General features: G+C 38.8%; 1 protein-coding gene across 4 annotated transcripts in view; it reads left to right on the top strand.

Moving 5' to 3' along the window:
- Positions 1-4,665: 4,665 nt before the first annotated feature.
- Positions 4,666-16,499, top strand: part of CDKAL1 (CDK5 regulatory subunit associated protein 1 like 1) — a 609,813-nt gene continuing 597,979 nt past the window's right edge. For 3 of the 4 annotated variants that reach the window (XM_054592196.1, XM_054592194.1, XM_054592198.1), the window contains exons 1-2: positions 4,666-4,752; positions 5,553-5,596. The gene's annotated coding sequence lies outside the window, so the exon portion shown is untranslated. Of the gene's footprint in view, positions 4,781-5,552; positions 5,597-16,499 lie in introns of all 4 variants that reach the window. The other variant, XM_054592197.1, reaches the window with a different exon arrangement.

Below are 16,499 nucleotides of genomic sequence, written 5' to 3'. Positions count from 1 at the left end.
CAACTAAACTAGAGCAGCCGTCATTCTGAACTGACTGAAATGTAGCTGAATGTAAATCCTACAACTACGGATTTAATGAAGAAGCCACATTGAGACTGGTAGGAGGGGTGGAGAATGGAAACAGGGTGGTCCCACACCCACCTGTGGTGGATAAAATTCAGAAGGAATCTCTCAGCTGTGGAGGTTCCCCTTGAAGATCAAGGGGTCCTACCCCCAGAACAGGCCCCCGGCCCAGGGTTCTCTCTGTAGAAACCAATTGGAACAGAGGCTGAGATGGACAGAGGGCTTCTAAAGTCTCAGGCAGTTTCTCTTGAAGGGTCTGCACATGGACTTACATGGACTCACGCCCTCTGAGCTCCAGTGCTGGAGCAGCAGCTTGAAAGGATCCAGGATGATACCTGTGGGTAGGAGCAGCTTTCTGCCAGACAGAAATGCTGGCAGAAGCCATTCTTTCTTTTCTGAGACCCCAACCACCCAAAATAATCAGCAGGCAGGTGCTGTATCTGAGTCTCCATCAAACTGGCTCACACTGTTCACCTTACCCTGGTGATTCCTTGAGACTCCATCTTACCCAGCTTGTGGGCCCACCCAAGTTGTTTCCAGTGGCTTTTCCATATGTATGGTTTGGTTCATGCTTCATCATGGGGCGGGGGGGAGTGTCAGAAGGAGAAGAGAGAAAGACATTTTAAAAAAATATTTAAAAAATGAGAGAAAATTTTCTAACCTGGTAAAGGAAATAGACATACAAGTCCAGGAAGGGTAGAGAATCCCAAACAAGATGAACCCAAAGAGGCCCATACCAAGATATATAATTAAAATGCCAAAGGTTAAAGACAAAAAGAAAATCTTAAAAGCTGCAAAAGGAGTTAGTTACCTACAAGGGAGCTCTCATAAGACTGTAAGCTGATTTCTCAACAGAAATTTTGCAGGCTAGAAGGGAGTAGCAAGAGATAGTCAAAGTGATGAAAAGCAAGAACCTACAACCAAAATTACTCTACCTAACAAAACTATCATAAAGAGCTCCCCAGACAAGAAAAAAAAATAAAGGAGATCATCGCCATCAAACCAGTATTCATGAAATGTTAAAGGGTCTTCTTTAAGCAAAAGAAGAAAATAAAAAAAAATATGAACAATAAAATGGCAATAAATACATATCTATCAACAGAACCTAAAGAACAAATAAATGAACAAACAGAACAGAAATAGGCTCATAGATACATAGAACATTTTGACAGCTGCCAGATTGGAGGGGTGGGTGGGTGAAAAAGGTGAAGGAATTAAGAAGTATCTGTTACAGAAAAGTCATGGCTAAAAAGAAAAAGAACTCACGGACATGGACAACAGTGTGGTGATTGCTGTCGGGGGCAGGTTATAAGGAGACTAAATGGTAATGGAGAAAATACAATACAGATTAAATTTTAAAAATTGGAATAAAAAAGAGTAGTCTTGGGGATGTAAAGTATAGCATAGGAAATATAGGCAACAATATTCTAATAACTATGTATTGTGTCAGATGGGTATGAGATTTATCAGGATGATCACTTAGTAAGTTATATAATGTCTAATCACTGGAGTTTACACCTGAAACTAATAAAATATTGTATGTCAACTGTAATTGAAAAATAAAAGAGAATAAAAAACCCTGAATTCAGAGTGCCTAATATTCAGTTTTCTCTTTTATTAAAAACGAGAAAAAGGATAACGAGAGGAAATAATACTCCTAATTTATCAGATTATTTAGAGAGTTATTATGATGAATAAATTTGATAATTCACATAGAGGGCATAATATAGTTACTGACACATTTTTAAGTTCTTAAACATGTTAACTTTTACTATTCTTTTGTAGAGTCATTTGCATTTTTAGTATATATACCAATAGGTTTGTTTACCTCCAAACATTCATAAAATATTTACTATTATATTATGGGCTAAAAAATTAACAAAATGGAAGGTCTGTTCTTGTGAAGCTTACAATCTTATTTGTGAGACAAAACATAAAGACATAATTTATAAACAAAATGTGGTGTCAACATACAACGCAATATTTTTCAGCCTTAAAAAGGAGGGAAATTCTGACATGCTACAACATGAATGGACCTTCAAGACATTAAGCTAAGTGGGAAAAACACAGTTACAAAAAGGATGAATATTGTACAAGGTACCTAAAACAGTAAAATTCATACAGGCAGAAAGTGGAATGGTAGTTGCCAGAGGCCGGGGTGAGTGAGAAATGCAAGCTGTTTTGTGGGTGTAGAGTCCCCGTGTGGGAAGTGGGAAAGTTCTGGAGATGGAGGGCGGTGACGGTTGCACGAAAAAATATGAATTTGCTCAATGCTACTGAACTGTATACTTAGAAATGATTACAATGGCAAATTTCATGTCTTGGATATTTTACTACAATACAATATTTAAATTTTAAATATTTATAATAGGGAAAACTAAAGCTCAGCACTACAATGTAACAGATAAATTAGTACATTTAAATCATCAAATGTCATTTTAATTTTCTTAATAGGATTTATTCATTTCTTTTTTGAATAAATAATACATTTGCATAATACACAAATAAAAAGTACAAAGGGGCATAGAGGGCAAAATAAATCTTCCTTTAGCCATTCAGTTCCTTTTCCTGGAGACAACCCCATTACTAGTTACTATCTAGATAGTATACAGAGATACTATCTATCTTCCAATAACTATATTCATCCATTGTATACACAATGTTTCAACTTTCTTTTTTCCCTTAAGAATGTCTTAGAACATTAAATGCTACCTTGTTCTTTTTTAAGAGCTGTGTAGTAGATACCATAAACAATATATTTAACCAATTTCTTAGAAGCCAGGGAGGGTTTCCAGTCTTGCTCTTTCAAGCAGTTTCAAAGAATAATCCAGCACATATGTCATTTCATTAATTGTAAACACCTCTGTAATGTAAATTCCTGGAGGGAGGGTCACTGGCTATTCAAATGATTCAGAATATAAGTCTCTAACTAGACAGATTTCACCAAAGTGGTATTGGTGTTAGCCACTTTATCCAAAAACTTGGAAACATCTTTGTATCATTTTCTTTGGCACCTATCAATCACCAAATCTTGTTAATGTTATCTCAGTATCTTTTCTGTCCTTCCATCCCATTTCTAATTCCTCACAGCCCCCAACTTAACATAGGTTTTCAGCATTTCTTCGTTTCTGAGGTGTTGTACTCAACCCACCCTCCTGAGAGAAGAATTTGTTCAAACACTTAAATGCTTGTCTCTATTTTAGCAAACAAGGTTCACCTTAATCTGGTCCTTGTGTTTTCCCCCTCCAAACTCCTCTACCATTACCGAACTCTTTTTCCTTTTATGATGTACAATAGTTTACAGTTTCAGACCTCCATGAATTTGTTCTGTCTTCTCAGCGTGGAATATCTTTATCCATTTCCCTTACTTCATCCCTGTGGGAAGTCTTGACCTCTTCAGGCAAGAGGAGGAACTTCCCTTTCGTGGTCCATGGGTCTGCATTCATTTGCCATGGCGAATGCTATTCTCTACTCAAACTATTTCTTTGAAGTTGGCTGAAATAGTGGTGGGAGTGATCTTTTCCTTTCTAGCTCTAGCATCAAGCACAGTGTTTGAGGTCATGTGGTCTGCACATGACAAAATTTCTTTAACTGCATTTAACTAGATTTTGGGGAAAAGGGGTGGAGTCATTTGTTTATTCCTATGTTTGCTGAGTGTTGATTATGTGCTAGGCAGTGAGATTACAACCAAGAAGATAACCTAGGGCCTGCTTTTTGAGATTTAGTGAAAGAGAGCAGACAACATAAACATACAATTATAATTCACCGGGTGAGGACTGCAGTGGACCCCTGACAGTTCATGTTCTTTATGGATATGGGCGAGCGAAGGGTGGCATTTTAATTCGAGGCAATTGCGCTAGGAAAGGCATTTATAAAACAAGGCAATTCCTCCAAAGCACTGTGAAACCCAGGGTCAGACATAAAGCTCATGATTTCTGACTTTCTGCTTATGGCTCATGGCCTCCCCTTTTTAAAGTCTTCTGGGGAACACAAAGTCAAATGGTGTCTTGGAGAAAGAATAATGAAGTGAAATAGGCCATGTAAAACAGCCACGTCAGAATCAGTTTACTACACGAAAGTTCTCTTTCTCCGATAAACTGCATTCCAGTTTAGTTGCTAACTTGCTTGGTGTTAAATGACCTATGTTAAACGTAATCTACCAATTGTTCTCTTTCCTTTTCGGCTCCCTTCCCTAATATGACCTCTTTCCACAAAAGGTTGAGTAAGGTAGAAAATGTAATGAAAAAAGCAGGTTCTTTGGGAGTCAGGAAGAACTGGATTCATCACAGAGGGCAATATTACTAGGAGAATAACTTTGAGCAGGTACTTAAACTCCAGTTTCCTCTTTTGTAAAATAATACAGAATAATAAGTAAGTCGGGAGAAGATGTTTATGTAAAGCCCTTACCTTAACACAGTGCCTGACATACAGTTAGTACTCGGATGTTAACTGTTAAGTGATCCTAAGAACCCGACGCCTTGGGGGTGTATTTTTGCCTGTGCAACCAAAGGGAATGTAAGCGTAATCATTACTAGATTAAACCAGAACTCGCGCTCCGGCAAAGATGCAATTTGATCTCCCCGGGCCACCGTCGCCGAGCATGCGTATTTGAACGTGGCGGGACGTAGGTGTCATGGCGAGCTCCATCTAAAGTCTGTGCGACTCCGGAGAGCGGCAAGTCTCACTTCGGTCTGATTTGTTATTTCCTGATTTCTGGGTAAGGGTGGCGGGTGGATCCTTGTGGGGTACAGGGCTGCCGGAGCTCATTTTATGGTGGAGCCTTGTTTCCCCTATTTCAGTCTCTGCTGGTTTGCTTCGCAGTTAAAGGAGCACTTGCCAGCTTGGGTGGGGAAACGGGGAGGCTGGTATCGCTGCCAAAAGTGAGGACAGGGTCGTTGGCCTCAGGTGCTGCAGGGCTGTAAGGAATATTAGGCATCTCGTTCCTTATTGTCAAGATAAACTTTATTCGTTCTCCCGCATTTCTGCGTTATTTGTGGGGCGGGAGGAGGCTGTCGCAGTTAACAGCTTGGCTTTCACAGAGCTGTTTTTCATTAAGAATTTAACCTGGAGTTGTAAGAGGAGGTGTTTTGTGTTTTCACTTTACTTTCTCATTACTCATAAAATCAGTCTGCATCTCGGAGCGACACGTGTCTTTCGGATTGCAGGCGATCCGGATGCCTGTTTACTTCATTGCCTTATTTCTGTTTTGTAGTTCTTGGTATTACTCCAGTCACGCAGACTGTCATAGCGCCGGATAGTCTTTCTTACTATGGCTAGAAGCTGGATCTCGGTCATGGCAAATAGGGCGAATGTCAACACACCTGTTTTAATCAGTGAGAAGTTGCGGGTAGTATGGAAGATAATTAACCTTGCTGTATAAGACAGTCTTTTATGGAGTTGATCTCTTTTAGGTAATTTTAAAGACTCCTTACTGTGGTTATGTGGATTTGTTGTGAGCTTGCTTTTTCTAATCAATTTTTATTTTCCAGACCCATCTTTCAAGAGGATTTGAGACTAATTCCAGATAATAAAGGTACTCATTTATTTTAAATCCTTTCTGTTTGAGTGACATGTTACACATTATAATGTGCAAAAAGATAGCCTAAGTTCTTAGTAACTTTCCCACCATCATCATATGGAAATGCTATGATCTCCGTATCACTAAATGCAAGAAACATTTTCATTCATTCATTTTACTTAACCTTTCATCTGTATTAGGTTGCACTGACTGTGTCCACTGACATGCTCTTTGCCTTTGTCTTCTATGACCAACTGATTTGTTCTTTATGTGGTGGCTGTTTCTTGGTTTCCATTAAAAGCTGGTTCTTTTTTATTTGGCAATTAAATTTGGAGTTTCTCAAGACTTGGTCCATTACCCTTTCCTCTTCTCTGTTCTCTCTCTCTGGGTGTTCTCATCCACAATGTTATTCTCTGCCTTTTTGAATCTAGCCATCCTAGTGGGTGTGAAGTGATATTTCATGATTTTGATGTGCATATCTTTGATAGTTAATGATATTGGCATCTTTTTATGTGCTTATTGGCCATTTGTGTATCTTCTTTGGAGACGTGTCTGTTCAGATCCTTTGCCTGTTTTTTGCACTGTGTTATTTGTCTTTCTGTTGTTGAAATGTGTTTTTTCCCCTATGTATTCTGATATAAGACTTTTTATCAGATGTATGATTTACAGATCTTTTCTCCCATTGTGTGGAGTTGTATTTTCACTCTCTTGGTGGTGTCCTTTGAAACATAAAAATTTTGAATTCTGATGAAGTCCAATCTGGTTTTTTTTTGTTGGTTGCTCTTTTGTTGTCATAACTAAGAAACCAATGCTTAATCTAAAGTCATGAAGATTTACACTCATGTTTTCTTCTATGAGTTTTATATTATTAGCTCTTAAATTTGGGTCTGTGATCCATTTTCAGTTAATTTCTTATATATGATAAGAGGTATGAATCCACCTTGATTCTTTGCATGTGTCTCACCTGTTGTCCATTTGTTGAGAAGACTGTTCTTTCCCCCGTTGAAATTTCTTGGCATCATTGTTGAAAATTAGGTAATGCATTTTTGACAAATATACTAGATGATTTTTATGAAAGAATAACTCTAGGACAGTGATTCTCAAATTTTAGTGGACATCAAAATTATCTGGAAGGCTTTTTAAAGATTACTGGGCTTTACTCAGAATATGTCATTCAGTAGATGTAAGGTGGGGCTCGAGACTTTTCATTTCTAACTAGTTCCCCAGTAATTCTGGTTGTGTTGGTCTGGGAACCACACTGTGAAAACTACTGGTGTACAGCTTTGTTTCACAACTGTGGCTACACACATGAGAATACTGGAAAGTTTAAAAAAAAATTTGATGCCCCAGCTCCATTCCCAGAGATTGATTCAATTGATGTCAGGCTCAGTTGTTTGTAATTTCTAAAAGCTCCTCAAGTGAATACATTGAGCCCTCCAGATTGAGAACTCTGCTGCACAAGAGTGGTTCTCAGTTAGAGTGGTTAGTGGAATCACCTGGGTAGGGTTTATGTTCCCATCCCTAAGTTCCACTCTTGGAGATTCGAATTCATAATGTGACCTGGGTATTTGATATTATAGATTCAGAATGGGACCTGGGTATTTGATATTATAAAAGCTCTCCTAATCATCTATATAGGTTACAGTTCTCTAGAATGTTGTATTCTCCCTTCTTTTTATAATTTTTGTTATTTGCCTTTTCTGACTCTGTTTTTATCCCTTTGTCAGACTTGCCTTTCTCTATCTTTAAGAACTTTGTATGATCCTCTTGTTCCATTTAACTATTATATTGCTTTCCTTTTGTTCTCAAATTTTCATTTCTGTATTGCTCACTTATTTAAAAATTTCTGAAGGCTAACAGTTCCTTCTGCCTGTTTGTTGGAAGTAAAAACTTTATTACTATTGATGAATGAGATTGTTGAGGTGCTATGATATGCTGCTAGATTTAGGAACCTCTGCATTATATTATTTTTGACTCTGTTGTCTCCCGAGAGTGAATTTCTAGAAATTGAATTGTTGTGCTAAGGGATATATATGTTTTAAAGTTTGGTATGTACTCCAGATTGTCCTCCAGAAAGGTTATTCAGATTTTACCATGCTTTGAGCTAGCGCTTGGGTTTTTGTCAGTCTTTTTTATCAACAGGGTGAAAAATAATTCATGTTTAAACACTTGCTATTTGTGTGTTTGAGCATTGTTTCCTATGCTTATTGGCTATTTGCATTTGTTAAAAGGAGTTGGATGTTTTACTTTGCCCTTTTTTTTTTTTTTTCCCCTGGAAAGTGTTTATATCTTAGGTTCACATTGGACTTTTGTATTGTCTTTGCTGATGAGGCAGAGCCATAGTGGGGAGAGCTTGGTGTTGAGAGAAAACCTAGGTTCTAATTTTTGCTCAAACAATGTACAAATCTTTTAGCCATTCTGGACTTCAGCTCTGTAAAATAAGAGACTTAGAAATGCCCCCCACTTCTCTAACCCTGTTAGAGAACCTTGTGATATTGTATGGCAACTACAGCAGACCCTTCTCACCTCTCTTCTTCCATTATATTTTCCTTCTTTTGTTTATGGGATATTAAAATTGTGTAATGTAAAAAAGGTGGCTTTTAATATGTCATTCAACTCATTGTCCTTCAGTAGCTCTTTAGTAACATTCAACAGCACTTCCTAGTCTTAGGCTTCCACACTTATTTTTATTTCATAGAATAATAGTGGTAGACGAAACCCTAGGCATTAGGTATTTACTTCAACTTTTCACCCAGAATAAGAATTGTCTCCTATGTTGTGGAAAGATTAGCCATAGTGAACTTAAACAAGCACTGTATTCATTCATTCAGTCAGTCCATCAGCAAATATTGCGTGCCTGCGATGTGCCAGGCATTATTATAGGTGTAGATATAGTGGCGAAAAAGAGATGATGCCTTTGTCCTTGTGGAGCTTACATTGTCATGAGAAAGACAGATGCAGTTGCATGTATGGTATCAGGTAGGTTAGTTCTATGAAGAAAAATGAAGCATAAAGCAGAGTTAGAGGTTAGTGAGAGTGCGTGAGAATGCTTGGTCAGTGTGTGGTTAATTTAAACATGCTGTTTAGGAAAGGCCCCTCCAAGGAGGTGTCATTTGAGTAGGTAATTAGGCAGCAAGCCATAGAGATATCAGGGGGCTGATATTCCAGGCAGAGGAATAGCAATTGTGAAGGCCCCTGAGTCTGAAATAGTTTGGCATACTCAGAGAATATTTAGAAGATTAGTACAGTTGGTACAGAGTGGGAGGTGACAGAGGGGATAGCGAGGGGCCATACTTTGTTAGACTGGGTAGTCTACAGTAAAAAAAAATATTGAGAACATGCAGTATGCTAGATGTAGTTCTTGGCTCCACCTGGGATAAAACAGTGAACAAAGCACACAAAAACCTTTACCCTCACAGAGTATATTCTAGTAGAAAGAGATAGATAGTAACAAAAGAATGAATACATCTAAGCAGGTGATGAAGTGCCATGGTAAGAAAACAGGTGGGGAATGGGGATAGGAAGAGAGAGAGAAAGAGAGAGAGAGAGAGAGAGAGAGTGTGTGTGTGTGTGTGGGGGGGGGGGGGTGAAGTATGGGAGTTGCTCAGAAAGGCCTCACTGGGGACATTTGAGCAAAGTCCTGAAAGGGTTGAAAATGATCCAGGCAAGAATAGGATCCTGAGATAACTGTGTACCTGGCAGGTAGGAACTGTCAAGGAAGCCGATGTGGCTGAGTGGGGTGAGGGGGAGAGTGGTAGGCGATAAAGTCAAGGAAGTAGCAGCAAGTTGATTACATATGTATTTGCAGATTTTTGTAGTGCCTTTGGCTTTTTATTCTGAGGTGGAAGACATTGGAAGCTTTTGATCAGAAGCTTGAGATAAACTTAGGTTTTAAAGGGATCCCTTTCCCACTTCTATGCTGAAACGTCCTTTGGGAATTAAGGGTAGAAGCAGGGAGACTAAGTGCCAGTAAGCTAGGCAAGTGTGGGTGTTGTTTTGGACCAAGAGTGTAACAGTAGGTAGGATCAGAAATAGTCATGTTCTGAATATATTTTGGAGATAGAGCCAACAGGATTTTGTTGATGCATTGTATTAGGGAGAAGATCCCAGGATTTTTGGCTTGAGCAGGTAGAAGGTTCGGATTGCCTTTAAATGGGATACGGAAAATTGTGGAAGGATCTGGTGTAGTGTTTGGTGGTGGTTGCATGTGGGAATAAGGTGGGGAGAAGACCAAGTGTTCTCTTTTTGGCTTTTTTTAAAAAAAGATTTTATTTATTTTTAGAGAGAGGGAAAGGGAGGGAGAAAGAGAGGGAGAGAAACATTGATCAGTTGCCTCTTGCACACCCCCATCCGGGAGCCTGGCCTGCAACCCAGGCATGTGCCCTGACCGGGAATTGAACTGGCGACCTTTTGGTTTGCAGGTGGTGCTCAGCCCACTGAACCACACCAGCCAGGGCTCATTTTGACTTTTTAAGTTTGAAATAACTATTAGACATTCAAGCAGGGGTATTGAATAGGCCATTGGACATGTGAGTCTAGAGTTCAGGGGAGGACTTGGACTGGTTATATAAGCATATAGTTGGTATTTCAAGGCCATGGGATCGGATGAGAACAGGGTATGTGGAGAGGAGAAGAGGTGCTGTAACAGAGCCATGGGGCCATTCCTATGGTGAGAGGTTGGAGAGGAACCAGCAGAGGAGGCCTGGAGAGTGGCTAATGAAGTAGGAGGAAAACTTGGAGGGTGTGGTGTCCTGCAGATGAGGTCATATAAGGTGACTGAGAATTGATCATTGTATATGTTATTGGAAGTCATTGAAATCATGACAGGCAGTTTTGGTGCAGCGGGGGGAGTGAAAGCCTGGTTCATGGGAGAATGGGAGGGAAAACTGGAGATTGTAAGTGTAGACATTCTTGCAAGGGGTTTTTCTTTAAAGGAGATAAATGTGATGGAGACAGTAAGTGGAGGAAGTGGGTTCAAAATAGGGTTTTTGGTTTTTAAATAGGAGAAATAATAGTATGTTTATATCCAGATAGTAATGATTCAGTAAGGAGACGGTGAATGTGCAGGAAGAAGGAACATTGCTGGAATTCTTTGCTTGAGTAGGTCAGAGCACAAGGATTGGTCTTAGGGAAGTGGATGCTTATTCATAGCACCACATTGGTAGGCTGAGTATATGGGCAAAGAACCACTTCTAGGTAAATGAAGGAAGTCATCCACCTGCAGAATGTGGGAGGGCATCTGAGATTGGCTTCATTTCAGGCTCTCTGTTTTTAGTACCATCTTTACTCTTATTAACAGGAGATCTATGAGAAAATTTTTAGAAAATTTCTAAGATAAATGAGGTGGTTTCTTTACTGAAAGCAGTTCTTCATAGTCTTTGCTCTACTAATGCATGGTGGAAATTTATAGGGAGGCAGAATTTCCTATATTAATTTGACCATAGATCCATTTTTTCACTGATAGTTAATATCTCAAACAGAACTGATTTGAGAAAGACTAACTTATTTCATTTCACCTTACCTAGTTTACTGAGTTGGCCAAAGCTCTTGTTTGCAAGAGCAGAAAACCCAACTCAAACTAATTTAAGACACAGAGGAAATTTATTGGCTGACATGACTGGGCAGAGTGGTACAGCGTCAGGCTTCAGGGATTGGCTGGATTCAGGTGCTCAAATAATGTCAGTATGGCTCCTAGCACTTCAGCTCTTATTAGTTTTCATTCATTAGGTGGCCTTTGCCCTGTGACTGGCAGATGGTCTTCAGCACGGTCAAGTTGACATCCTCCCAGCTTAGCTACTTCAGTGAAAGAGAAGCCATCTTTCCTGTTGGCTCTGGCAAAGAAGTCTTGGTGATGATTCTGCCTGGTAGGGCTTGTGATAACCAACCCTGAACCAATCACTGTGGCCAGGAGGATGGGTTACTCTGTCAGGCTTGGGTCATATGCCCCATTCTTGTGTCTGTGGAGGAAGGAGTCTTGTGATTGACAATCCCTCCATGCCCATGTGGTATGCATTTTAGCTGTAATTTAGCAAGTCCTTGATTGATTGCCATTTGGGCTATTGTAATCTTTCTTTTGCTCTTACTAGCAATGTAAAGCTAGCTGAGATTTGAACACAGGTTTATCTGATTTACAGGGCATAATTTGTCATAGTTGTAAAGAGGATATTACAGTAAAGGGCACAGAATGAGCCTGGCTGGAAGCCACTCTTTCCTTTTTTTAAAAGATTTTATTTATTTTTAGAGCAAGGGGAAGGGAGGGAGAAAGAGAGGGAGAGAAACATCGATTAATTGCCTTTTGCATGCCCCCAACTGGGAACCTGGCCTGCAACCCAGGCATGCACCCTGACAGGGAATCAAACTGGTGACCTTTTGTCTGTGGGGTGATGCCCTACCCACTGAGCTACACCAGTCAGGGCTGGAAGCTAGTCTTAATTGAAGGTTGTTAATTAAAAGATGGGAATTTGGCAAATGAAGAGAAGGAAAGTTCCTCAAAAAGGTTGAGACCAGAGGCGAGTATAGGATTCTTTACAGTGGTTTCCATGGCCCAGATGAGTAGTCACTCAATGTACATACATTAAGTAAGTGGGCAGTAGAGTGCCACACAGAATATGGGCATGCGCTTACCTGGCATGGAATTCTTGTTGTGCTTCCTTGAGTAAGTTAGGTTTTCTGTGTTTCAGATTGCTCTTTAAAGTGAGGATAACAACACTCTATACCTACTGGAGTTGTGAATGGTTAATGAGATGACTGAGCACTTTCTTTGTGTCTGGATATAGTATTGGTAGTAGTGCTATCAGGAAGTGTACTTTCAAGTATACTTTCCTTTTCTTTCCCCAAGATATTTTCTTTAAAAAATTATTTTAACATAATTATAGATTCACTTACTGTTATAAAAATTATGTGGAGATGCTGCACACTTTATCCAGTTTCCCCCAATGGTAACATCTTGCAAAACTATAATATAATATCACAACCAGCATATTGGTATTTATATAGTCAGGATATTGAACATTTTTATCACCACAAGGTTCTTTCATGTTGCCCTTTTATAGTCACATTCACTTTCCTCCCACCTATCCTCACCTTAATCCTTGGCAACTAATACTTTGTTCTCCATTTCTATAATTTTATAAATGTAATTATACAGCATGTGACCTTTTGGGATTGGCTGTATTCCCCCAGCATAATTCTTTGGATATTCACCCAGGTTGTTTTACACATCAACAATACATTCTTTTTTTACTGCTGTGTAGTAGTTGTCCATCATATGGATGTACCACAGTTTTGTTTAACTATTCAACTTACTGAAGGGCACCTGGAATGTTTCTAGATTTTGGCTATTACAGAGAAAGGTACTATAAACATTTGTGTTCAGGTTTTTTGTGATGGTAAGTTTTTATATCTCTTGGATTAAGCCCTCAGGAATACAGTTTCCAGGTTGCATTGTAATTACATGATTAATTTTTTAAAGAAAGTGCCAAACTCTTTCTCTAAGCAACTGTACCATTTTATATTCCTATTAGGACTATATGAGTGATTGAAGTACTCTGCATACTCATCAGCATTTAGTGTTTTCACTATTTTTAAAAATTTTTGATTTGAGAGAGAGAGTGAGAAACGTTGATTTGTTGTTCCACTTATTTATGCATTCACTGGTTGCTTCTTGTATGTGCTATGACCTGTGGTGGATCGAACCTGCAATCTTGCCGTATCAGGATGACACTCTAACCAACTAAGCTACCTGGCCAGGGCCTCACTGTTTCTTATTTTAGCCATTCTCATGGCTGTGTAGTAATGTTGAATCTCTTTTCATGTGCTTATTAGCCCTCTGTGTAACCTCTTTTTTTGGTATCTGTAGTTATTGCATTTTTTAAATGGAATATATTGGGGCAACATTAATAAAATTACATAGATTTCAGGGGTACAGTTATATAATACCTCATCTGTGTATTATATTGTGTGTTCACCACCCCAAGCCAAGCCTCCTTCCATCACTATTCCTCCGCTCTTTAGTCTCTCCTACCTCCTCCCTGTATATCTTCTTAGGTGAAATGCCTTTTTTGTTCATTTTCTAACTGAACTTGTTTTTCAGTATTGTGTTTTGAATTCAAGATATTAGTCCTTTGTTAGGTTTGTAAATATTTTTTCCCACTCTGTAGTTTGACTTTTCATTCTCTCAAAAAGGGTCTTTTGCAGAGCAGAAGTTTTTAATTTTGATGATATCTGGATTTAATTTTTCTTTTTATGGATTGTGCTTTTGGTGTCACATCAAGAACTCTTCACTTAGCTTTAGGTCTAGGAAATTTTCTCTTATAATTATTTCTAAAGGTTATAGTTGTAGGAGGCCGCTTTGAGTGGTATCGGGGACTGTAGTCTCGCACAAGCTGGGGCCTGGGAGAGGACCCATAAGACTTGGCTGGAACACTGATAATGCGGTTGATAGGCAGCACCCGATAATAACTTGCAGTTTCCCCGGGAGAAATCAGGCCTAGAAGTAAATTGCACTCCTTGAAGCATGCTTTGTTTCTCCCTCAAACTCAATAATCTTATACCAGATAACCAGCTCAAGGCTGGGAAAGAAATTTACAAAATTCCTGGACCCTGGCCCAAATCTCATCTGGCGCCATAATGTTTGCTCATCTCGGACCCAAGCAGTTCGGTGTGTTCCTGCATTGTCTTCTTTAAACATCACCTATTCTCTGTAAGCTTAAGTTACTGATGTAATTAGATTACCTATACATTCCTGCTACCTACCCGCCTCCTGTAACCCTCTCAATAAAAGTCACTGAGCACAGGGGCTCGGCGCATTCTCCTTGAGAGAGAATCACCTTCCCCTTTCCTTGACACGCAAACCGTGTCTGGAGCGACTCATTCTTCTATCCCTGGCGAACTGGGGGACTTCGTGGACTGGAGTCCCCCATGTATAGTCTTAACATTTTACATTTAAGTCCATGATACATTTTGAATTAATTTTTTTGTGTAAGGTGTGAGACTTAGGTTGTTGTTTACAGTTTTGTTTATAAATGTCCAGGTGTTCCAGCACTACTTTTTTAAGTCTGTCTCTCCTCCATTGAACTGCTTTTGCACTTTTGTGAAAAATCATTCCACCATATTTGTGTAGGTCTATTTCCAGGTTCTCTGTTATGTTTTGTTGATCTGTGTTTATAGACTACCAATATTGCAGTCTTGATTACTTATTAAGTCTTAAAATTGGTCAGGCTAATTCCTTCCACTTTATTCTTTTTTTTTTTTTTAAACTGGTTGTTTTAGAATTTTGATAGGGGTTTAATTCTAAATTTCATGTGTCAGTTTGATCTTCACTGACACTGTGGGTGGAGTAGGCCTTCATCACCGCTTCGTTGGTTGGTTTGGAAGTCCAGGGCCCGTACTTGTGCTTCTGATTCTGTTCTCGTGAGGTGTATTGGGGTGCCTCATTATATCCTCTTGAGGGAGATGTCGGGGCTCCCTGCTTGGCCTTTGTGGCTTCTCTGGAGGTGTGACTATAGTTTTGTAGGTTTTTTTTTTCCCCCCTTCATGTCTAAAAGTTTTCTGTCCTGGTAGGCTGCCCCTTTTTTAGTTCTTTGACAAGAAAACAGGCTTTTGTTGGGGGCTTTTATTGTCTATGTGTGTTGGCACTTCTGGGGTTATTGGCTTTTTTTGCTCCATGTCTGGGACCAGGGGACAAAAGAAACTGCAAGGAACCCACCATTGTGTTTTTTCTTGGATTCCAAGGTCCTTAGCCTGTCTTCTTTTTCTTTCCACCTTTCAAAGTCTTCATATGTTTATTTTATATATAATGTCTATATATATATATAATGATTAGTTGTACTTATCCGGAGAGAAGATAGAGATAAGATCTACTCTGTCCTCCTAGAAGCTGAGTCCACATTTTCTTTTCTTGATTACAAAAATTTTGAACATTCAGGAAGGTAGAATAAGATAATGAACACCAATGCATCTATTTCTCAGATTTATGAGTTGTGTTTTCCCATATGTCTTAATCTAATTTTTTTGTTAGTAAATTAGGACATAATGACATTTCACCTCTAAATATTCAATGTGCATCTCCAAAAAAGATTTCTTGTAATATATAAATAATGTATTCAGTATAAAAAAAGTAAGATTTTTAAACATAGGGGCAATACTTTATATTTAATGATTTATAGCAATGCTTTTTAACTGGTGTGCCTCTGGAGTTTTTAAAACATGCAGTTCCTTACTAGTCAGTGCTGACCTCTTTTCCCTTAGATGGCCCCCTACCAAAAAAAAAAAAAAATGACAGCAGACAACACAACAGTACCTGTCTGTGTGAATGCCCTGTCTTGAACCATGAATATATAGGTCACACAATAGAATTGCCTCTTACTGATCATGTTGTGTAATTAGGATTGATGAATTCTTGGTACCAGAAATCCTTATATACAAGTATAGGCACCTGATTTTTTTAAAAAGTCACTTTGGAGCAAAAAGAGTAGGTAATTACTATATTATTATTTTTTTATACATCAGTCAAAATTATACTTTTTTTGTCAAATCTGCAAAAAATATAATTTTTTTTGGTGTGCTGCAGAATTTTGTAATTAATGTGTGCCATGAGATGAGAAAGGTTGAAAATTGCTGATAAATAATACTATCCTAATATTATCTGATACCCAGTTCACATTCTGATTTCCCTCGTTTTTCCCCTAATGTCTTGCAGCTGGTTGGACACAGTAAGATCTAAACAAGAACATGAATTGCATTTAGGTGGTACGCTTTTAAGTTTCCTTTGATCTTGAAAAGTTCCCCTCCTGCTTTTTTCTTCATGATATTGATTTGTTGAAGACATAGTTCAATTTGAACCTTGGAATGTCCCACTATCAATAGCGTTTGTCTGATTGTTTCCTTATGTTTCTTTATCTCTGCATTTTCTGTAAAC

The sequence above is a fragment of the Pteronotus mesoamericanus genome, unplaced genomic scaffold (genome assembly GCF_021234165.1).
Source record: "Pteronotus mesoamericanus isolate MK-2021 breed Mesoamerican mustached bat unplaced genomic scaffold, CSHL_Meso_final scaffold_31, whole genome shotgun sequence".
NCBI lineage: Eukaryota > Metazoa > Chordata > Mammalia > Chiroptera > Mormoopidae > Pteronotus > Pteronotus mesoamericanus.
This window is presented reverse-complemented; position numbering and strand designations above follow the sequence as displayed.